Source organism: Ailuropoda melanoleuca, chromosome 5 (genome assembly GCF_002007445.2).
Source record: "Ailuropoda melanoleuca isolate Jingjing chromosome 5, ASM200744v2, whole genome shotgun sequence".
In the NCBI taxonomy this organism is placed as follows: domain Eukaryota; kingdom Metazoa; phylum Chordata; class Mammalia; order Carnivora; family Ursidae; genus Ailuropoda; species Ailuropoda melanoleuca.
Genome location: NC_048222.1, coordinates 83,837,411 through 83,845,462, shown reverse-complemented (window position 1 = coordinate 83,845,462; position 8,052 = coordinate 83,837,411). Strand labels below are relative to the sequence as shown.

The 8,052-nt window shown below is 39.3% G+C and overlaps 1 pseudogene; it reads right to left on the bottom strand.

Moving 5' to 3' along the window:
- Window positions 1–2,089: 2,089 nt before the first annotated feature.
- Window positions 2,090–7,100, bottom strand: LOC117802462 (annotated as a pseudogene).
- Between the last annotated feature and the right edge of the window lie 952 nt (window positions 7,101–8,052).

Genomic DNA, 8,052 nt, shown 5'->3' with positions numbered 1-8,052 from the left:
GACTGAGTAGAGTCAGGCAAAGGAACAGGGAAAAAAAGAGATGCAAAATTGTTTTAGTAACTAGTATGTGACTGACATTGTTCTAGGCACTATAAAATGGCTTTACCATCAGATCTTCAGAACCCTATGGTAAAATTTCCTTTTACCCTCAAGGAAACAGGAATTCAGCAAGGTGGGGTGACCTTGATCACATAGCGTGGAGCAGGTGGAATATATTTTCAAGCCCTGGTTTGTCTGTCTCAAGACCTAATCCTTTTTGGAAGCCTTGTGCACTGTTGGTGGGAACGTAAATTGGTACAGCCATGTGGGGAAACAGTATGAAGGATCCAGCAAGCCCTCTTCTGGATATATATGCAAAGGAAATTAAATCGGTATCTTGAAGAGACACACCTGCCTTCAATGTTCATTGCAGCATTATTCACAATAGCCAAGATATGGAAACAACTTATAAATAGCACACACACACACATATACATATGGAGAATATCATTACATTATATATTATTTATATTATTGTTATATATACTACTACATATTATATATTGTTATATAATATGTACACAATATATATCTTAGGAGGAATTGAAATATAAATTGAAATATAAATATAAATTGAAATGGTCTCTAAGCAGGAAAATCAGCATTTTGCTCCTTAAAAGTGTTTTCAAGAGTTGATTTAGAGTGTGCTATAAAGATCACAGATTTTCCTCTTTAGGCTGAACTTCTCCAATCAGAGTATCAATTATTCAAGGGGCAGAGCTGTATCTTACTCATTCGTGTCCTCAGAACATAACAGAAAATGCTGGTGTATATTTTAGTTTGGTCAAATTAGTGAGCAATTAAGATATTCTTTCTTGGTAACTTTCCTGGAATCCCAGCTTGGTCAAACACCCCCTCTTCCAGACATCCGGGTTAGAGCGGATCCCTGACTTCAGCAAATCAACCACAAGCTGACTGTGGTGGGAGAGTCTTGATGTAACTAGAAGTGCCTGGAAGAAGCAAATGTTCATAGCACAGTGACTTCCAGAAAACTTGCCACCAGGTTCGCCATCCTCCAGTTAAATACTTGTGCAGTAAGTTGTGAAAATGAGGTAATGGTTCCTGTATCCTTCCTTTTAGATCATGAGATCTAAGCACATGATCAAAATATCCCAAGCAAAAAAAAATTTTTAAAAAGATGATTTGTGGCAATGCCTAGAATTTCAAACCCTTTTGTCTGATGAGTATAACGGTTTTTCTTTTTTTTTTTTTAAAGAGATTTCTAGGGAAATTCAGTACCTTAAAATTTTTATTTAGCAAATGTTTATTGAACAATCAGGAAAATAAAATAATCTTTTGTCCTTATTCAAACCATTTTCTGGAAGTTGCAGATACATATGTTTTAAAATATGACCATTGGTTTTGAAATAATTTGTTGATGTCCAGGGTTCTTATGGAGACACCATCTTTAGCCTATGAGTGTTTAATGAGTTTTAGCTATCATCATCATTATTACCGATATTAACATCTTTAATTACCTCCATTCCTCACCCCCTCCAATTCCCATTGTCATCCACTTCTTTCTTGATCTAACCCAATCTTCTCCAGCTTGACCCAAGTCTGGCTTATGGACTCATGCTGTTTCTACTCCCCTAAGTCCAGCAAGAGTCATAAGATTGGGTTTTCTCCCCAGAAAGCAAGACTTAAATCTCCCGCATCTCTTCCTTGACTTGCTAGAAATCCAGAAGCTAAAAAGGAGCATCAAAACTGTCCCCACAGCCACTTCTGCACACATTTACCTCCAGTGAAGTTACTGGCAGCTATTTCTGCAGCATTGGAAGAGATGACTTAAGTGTATAAGAGAGAATGGGGGAAGACAACAGGAGTATTAGAAAGGAGTATGCCCGGGCATACCTCGGAGATACTGTGGGTTTGGTTGCAGACCACCTCAATAAAGTGACTAGCACAATAAGTGAGTCACATGAAGTTTTTGGTTCCCCAGTCCATATAAAATTTATGTTTACACTACACTGCCATCTACTGAATGTGCATTATGTCTAAAAAACAATGTACATATCTTAATTAAAAAATAATTTATTACTGAAAAATTCTAACTATCATCTGAGCTTTTGGTGAGTCATAATCTTTTGCTGCCAGAGGGTCTTGCCTTAGCACTGATGGCTGCTGACTGATCAGGGTGGTGGTTGCTGAAGGTCAGGGTGGCCATGCAGTTTCTTAAAATAAGACAACAATGAAGTTGGCCTCATCTATTGACTCTACCTTTCAAGAATGATTTCTCCAGAGTGTGTGATGCTGTTTGATAGCATTTTGCCCAGAGAACTTCTTTCACAATTGCAGTCAATTTTCTCAAACCTGCCACTGCTTTATCAACTACATTTATGTAACATTTTAAATTGTTTGCTGTCATTTTAACAATCTTCACATCATCTTCACCAGGAGTAGATTTGATCTCAAGAAACCACTTTCATTGCTCATCCATAAGAAAAAAAATCCTCATCCGTTCAAGTTTTATCATGAAATTGCAGCAAATCAGCCCCATCTTGAGGCTCCATTTCTAATTCTAGTTCTCTTGTTATCTCCACCACCTCTCCAGTCACTCCCTCCACTGAAGTCTTGAACCCCTCAACACCATCCATGAGGGTTGGAATCAACTTCTTCCAAATTCCTGTTCATGTTGATATTTTACCTCTTCCCATGAATCACGAATCTTCTTCATGGAATCTAGAGTGGTAAATTCTTTCCAGAAGGTTTTCAATTTACTTTGCCCAAATCCATCGAATGAATCACTATTCATGGCCGCTAGAGCCTTTAGAAATGTATTCCTTAAATAATAAGACCTGGAAGTCAAAATTACTCCTTGATCCATGGGTTGCAGAATGGATATTGTGTTCGCAGGCATGGAAACAACACGAATTTTATTGTCCATCTCCATCAAGGCTCTTGGCTGACCAGGTGCTCTGTCAATAGGCAATCATATTTCGAAAGGAAGCTTTTTTTCTGAGCAGTGGGTCTCACGGGGGGCTTAAAATACTCAGTAAGTCATGTTATAAACAGATGTGCTGTCATCCACATATGTTGTTTCATTTATAGAGCACAGGTAGAGTAGATTTAGCACAGTTCTTAAGGGCCCTAGGTTTTTGGGGTGGTCTATGAGCACTGATTTCAACTAGAAGTCACCAGCTGCATTAGCCCCTAACAAGCAAGTCAGCCTGTCCTTTGAAGCTTGGAAGCCAGGGATTAACTTCTCTCCAGCTATGAAAGTCCTGGATGGCATTTTCTTCCAATAGAAGGCTGTTTTGTCTACATTGAAAACCTGTTGTGCAGTGTAGCCACCTTCATGGGTTATCTGAGCTGGAGCTTCTGGAGAACTGGCTTCTGCATCAGCACTTGCTGCTTCCCCTTGCGCTCTTCCGTTATGGAGATGGCTTCTTTCCATAAATCTCAAAAACCAACCCCTGCAACTTCAAACTTTCCTTCTGCAGCTTCCTCACGTCTCGTGGCCTTCATAGAACAGAAGAGGTTTGGGGCCTTGCTCTGTATTAGGCTTTGACTTATGGGAATGTGGTGGTTGGTTCGATCTTCTATCCAGACCACTCAAACTTTCTCCATATCAGCAATGAAGCTGTTTCATCTTAACATTTGTGTGTTCAGTGGAGGAGAACTTTCATTTTCCTTCAAGAACCTTTCCTTCGCATTCACAGCTGGCCAACTATTTGATACAAGAGGCATCTTGGCCGATCTTGGCTTTTGACATGCCTTCCTCACTAAACTTAAATCATTTCTAGCTTTTGATTTAAAATGTGAGATGTAGGACTCTTCCTTTTACTTGAGCACTGAGGGTTTATTATACAATAATGTTGTAGGGTTGTTAATTGGCCTGATTTCAATATTGTGTGTCTCAAAGAATAGGGAAGTCCAAGGAGAGGGAGAGAGACAGAGGTATGGCTGGTGAGTGGAGCAGTCAACACATAGACCACATTTCTCCATTAAGGTTGCTGAAACTCTTAAAAAAAATTAATATGTTTCAGTTTATCTTTTAGCAGTACTATCAAGGCACTCTTCTTCTCTTATTAAACCTAGCCCCTGTTTTCTGTGACGCCACAAAAAAATGATTCAAGAGGGGCAAATGAGCATACACACACACACACACACACACACACACACACATACACAGATTGCTGGCATTTCTCTTCTCAAGTGTCATATCTTTAAAGAGTGTGATAAGGATTGTACTAGAGATAATGGCACTCATATTTCTCAACATTGATGCAATTATGTGGAACCTTGTGACTAGCTTTGGTCAACGATTGTGGGTAGATATGATGTGTAATGTTTGTTACCTTAGCATAACAGCCTCTCTCAACTAACACAGATTTTGCACAAGATACATCACAACACGCTTTACTTTTTCAGATATCAGCAACTTTATTTTCCTATTGTGAGAAAAATCTAGAAAGGTATATTGTGACAGTTAAAGGGTCCCAGTACTGCATCAAATTTCTAGTTTGGGAAGAAGAGGAGGATCCCATTTTTCTAGTTGGGGTAGTCTGTAATTTTTCAGAGGACAGACAGATCAAAGTGACTATCCCATCTTAAGAGGACTGGGTGACTACTTAGGTAGAATTTCAGAGAGCTAATGGATGCCTTCTCTCTTAGCGGACAAACAGGGCTATGCAGGACATTACTCATCTTTGCATAATTTAAACATATTTTTAACTTCCAATTCAAATGTTTAAATGTTTAGTGTTAAATGTTTAAACATTCAAATCCTGTTAATCACACATTTTAAGTAGCAGAGTCGACACTGGCAGTCATTACATTATCTCGAAAGAAAATGCACCTTAAAATCAATTAAGCTCATCCATTTGAATATTCAACAAATGATAATACAGAAGTTAAATATTCTCCCAAAAACCAATTTTTGACAATCATCAGACTACTAAAATTATCTTTCAAGAAAGGAATCACCTAGCAATGCTGTGTAAAAGAAAACCTGTCCATATCTCATATTGCCCCGGTACAACCAATGCTCTTCTTTCCCCCCAGTATTCTGAGATAGTAGCCTTTATAACATGCAATAAGTAGGGATAGAGTTGGTCTAATTTTCCAATGTTATTGCTGCAAAGGTACATTTTACAGTCTCCATCAGATTTTTGCTCTACCATCTGAGGGCCCAATTAGAATCAAAGCAGCAAGTAAAGATCTAATACTTGTAAGTATTCCATTGAGGTTGTTACAATATAACTTTTGACTCCCCCCAAAACTTAATTACTAATAGCCTCCTGTTGACCAGAAGCCTTACCGATAACATAAGCAGTTGAGTAACACCTATTTTATAGGTTATCTGCATTCTTACAATAAAGTAAACTAAAGAAAACAAAATGTTATTAAGACAATCATAAAGAAGAGAAAATACATTTATTTATTAGGAAAAATCCACACGTAAGTGGACTTGTGCAGTTCAAACTCGTGTTGTTCAAAGTTCAATTTTATTATAAAGTTAAGGATTAGGGATATCTGTGTCAGAACAAGAAATCTAATTCTGTGTATCTCTTGGGAAACATAGCTAAAGAAAAGGCAACACTTTCGTGTTTTTCTTAACAAGATTTGTACATCAATCAAAATTTGTGTATTTGAGCTGTCAAATTTGAAACTGTCTGCCATTTTGGATTTACTTTATAATATATATAATGCTTCTGGGTTGAAACCCTTCTGAAGATATAGAGAGACTTTCTCCTTTCCCTTAGTTATTTCCACCCCCCTCCCCTTTCCTCTTTCCACATCAAATCTTTTTTACATGTCAAATACTATGCAAGGTACTGGAGATGATAGTAAACAAAACCAAACATGACTCATGTCAGCATGGTACTTTCGATAGTGATGGAGGCAGGGATTAAACACACAATCCCCTAAATAATATCTAATATAATCGCCTAAAGTATATTTGTGTTAAGGACAGTAAATTGATCGTATATAGATTTGTATCGTCCTGTAGCCAAAGGGTGTGATCTAGTTTGGAGATGAGGCAGGTTTTCCTTGAGGAAGTGATAATAGAGATGGAATCTGAGTAACAATACATTTTAGCAAATGAAATTGGAGAGGAAAAGTATTCCAGGCAGAGATAACTGAATGTGTTAAGGGTTTGTGTTCAGAAGGTACTCAGACATTTCATTTTTCGTCTGTAGTGGTTTGAGTCTTTTTAAAATATCTTCCGTGTCTCCACATGCTCAATGCTTCTTGAATATGTAGCATACAATTACACTAGCTATTTGATGTTCTTGTCTACTAAAATCTCTATAATTTCTGGGTCTGTTTCTATTGATTGATTTTTCTCCTCGTCAAGGGGATATTTTTCTGCTTTTTGGGTGTCTAGTCTTATTTTTTAAAAAATTTTTAAAAGATTTTTTATTTACTTGACAGAGAGAACAAGCAGGGGGAGTGGCAGGCAGAGGGAGAAGCAGGCTCCCCCCTCTGAGCAGGAAGCCCAATGCAGGTCTCAATCCCAAGACTCCGGAATCGTGACCTGAGCCGAAGGAACACATTTAACCAACTGAGCCCCTGGATGTCTGGTTAGTCTTGATTGTATGCAGAGAATGTAAATTTTACCTTGTTGGGTGCTAGATATTTTTGTATTTCTATATATTCTTGAATTTTATTCTAGGATAAATTACTTGTAAATTACTTGTACTACAAAATTACTTGTAAAGAGTGTATAGCTTTACTTCCATTTTAAGTTTTGTTAGGTAGAATCGGAACAGTCTTTAGGGCTAATTAGTAAGGTACTAATCTTTTGAATATTCAATCCAATGGCCCTTGTATGATGAGATTCTCTGTTCTCACTGGTGGCTACTCGAGCTATTCCCAGCTTTGGGTGAGCCCCAGGACTGTGTCCTCTGTGCCTTCTGAGTGTTTCTTTCTCTAGTTACTGGTAGTCTCGCCACGTACAAGTGCTGATCAGTAGTACTCAGCCGGGAACTCAAGGATGACCATCTGTAGATCTCTGGAGCTCCCTCTCTGTGTAAGTCCCTCCTCTCCAGTACTCTCTCCTGTGAGCGACAGCTGCCTTGCCCACCTGGAGCCCTCAGCTCGGTCTCCTCCATGCGGGTCAGTCAATAAACTTCTGGGCTCTTTCTCCAATGCTACATCTGGAAAGTCTCTAGTCAGTGAGCTAGGACAAATATAGGGCTCACCTTGCTTGTTCCCATATTATTGGTTGTCTGATGTCTGTAAACCATTGTTTCATATCTTGTCCATTTTTATGGTTGTTTCAGGTGGGAGGGTAAATCTGGTCTGTGTTATTATTATTATTAATATTGTTAAGATTTTATTTATTTATTGGTCAGAGAGAGAGCACAAGCAGGGGGAGCGGCAGACAGAAGGAGAAGCAGACTCCCTCCTGAGCAGGGAGCCCAGTACAGGGCTCGATCCCAGGACCCTGGGATCGCGACCTGAGCTGAAGGCAGATGCTTAACTGACGGAGCCACCCAGGCGCCCCTAGTCGGTGTTATTCTTTATTCCTTGTTGGCAGGTGGTGGAAATTTGAAAGGCTGTGACAAAATGTCCGTCTGGCCAGAATTACATGCTGCCAGATGACACTAGAGGAGTAGACTGGGAACAGGTCATATATTGATCTAATTTGAAAAATATTAATATACCTTTCTCTTTTTGAGAATGTGTACACGTCAGCTTCAGGAACCTGTTGACCTCGGGGTGGGATTGACATGCTTGGACACAGAAGCACCCATATGCTAGGAGTACAGGACAGTGTGAAGTGAGCTGGGTGGCCTGGAGAGCCTAGCTGGGAGTAAGAGGATACAGTGTACAGGGACCGAGTATGGTTGAGGCTAGCAAAATACCTGTCCAGGAGGTTGATGAGATCAGTAGCACTTCATTTCCAATGCTGGGTGCCTGGAGGCAGGGGGCTGAGGGAAGGATCCCAGAATAGCCACTTCATGGTCCAGACCAGCCAGGATCTGAAGAATGTCCTGAGAAATCTCTGAAGAAACTCCTGAAGAGTTTCAAATAACCTTTGCCCCCACTATCTTCAATCCC